The sequence below is a fragment of the Halyomorpha halys genome, unplaced genomic scaffold (genome assembly GCF_000696795.3).
Source record: "Halyomorpha halys isolate HHAL.00 unplaced genomic scaffold, Hhal_1.1 Scaffold1260.1, whole genome shotgun sequence".
Classification (NCBI taxonomy): domain Eukaryota; kingdom Metazoa; phylum Arthropoda; class Insecta; order Hemiptera; family Pentatomidae; genus Halyomorpha; species Halyomorpha halys.
The window spans coordinates 58,157-59,277 of record NW_027113741.1 but is presented as its reverse complement, the minus strand read 5'-3'; the positions used below and the strand labels follow the sequence as shown (position 1 = coordinate 59,277).

General features: G+C 37.9%; 1 protein-coding gene across 1 annotated transcript in view; it reads left to right on the top strand.

Annotated features, from left to right (window-relative positions):
- The window catches only part of Trpm (transient receptor potential cation channel, subfamily M), a gene marked incomplete at its 5' end in the record, with an annotated part of 97,365 nt that overhangs the window by 55,956 nt on the left and 40,288 nt on the right, over positions 1-1,121 (top strand).

Below are 1,121 nucleotides of genomic sequence, written 5' to 3'. Positions count from 1 at the left end.
TTGGGTATCCTATTTCCATCACACAGCTTTTGCAATGCTTCTCGGCACATGAAGGTGCTGGAACTGCCTGTGTCCACCAGGCACCTCACTCCATCATTCCATCATTTTTCTCAGTTTATCTTGAATTCTGTTAAAGCGAACCAGGAGTTCCACGGCATATTGCCCATTAGACTGTTTCGGTTTCTTTGTCTCTCGGATCATCATAAATATGTCTTCCTCTGAGGCCCACCGTCCTCCTCCAAACGCCTTCTTTAATCTTTCCTTGATAACTCTCCAAGGGGTCTCTTCGTCAGCCTGAATTTGATTTAGGATGCTCCTCTTGACTCTGCAGACGACCGCTGCTTTTATAGCCTTTTAATATGTATGAATTTATGAATTTTATTTTGTGATATTCAAGATTTATTTAAAATAAATATATGGAAATTTAGTTTTATTTATTCTTAGATCTAAAATATAGCTTTGAAGATGACAAGGTTAAATGAAAAGATTGAATGAATCACATTCCATTCATGCCGTAAAAAAAAACTCAAATAGTAAATAATTATACTATTTTATTGAGCCAACGTTTCGCCCTATGTTGCAGGGCTTCGTCAGGGCTAAAAAAGTTCCCTTTTCATTTCTTAATTTGTACTTTCTTTAATATTTCTCCTCTTTATCTGTTACTATTACCGTTTTCATTTATTGTTTATAACCTTTAATTTTTCTTATTAAATTTTACGTTTCATTGTATATCCCTGTTATTTTCCACTATTTTTGTTTTTGGAACTATGTCAAGTGTTCATATCTTTTTTAGCCCTGACGAAGCCCTGCAACGTGGGGCGAAACGTTGGCACAAATAAAAATAGTACACCCATTTACTATTTGAGTTTAATTTGACCACAAACGGACCATATTCCATTTATTGATACAAGTAGAGAGAGAATGGGGGAGCTGGCACACTGATTTGAGGAGCCAATCAGAAGCCAGCATTTTGATGACGTCACACATGGCGGGAGTTTTGAATTCAAATATTCGGCTCGACCCACCCTTAACCACCCACGTGGTCTGTCACGTGATCATTAGGCAGCCAATGGGAGGCTAGTATTTGGTCACGTGACCCCCTGGCGGGAGATTAAAATTTA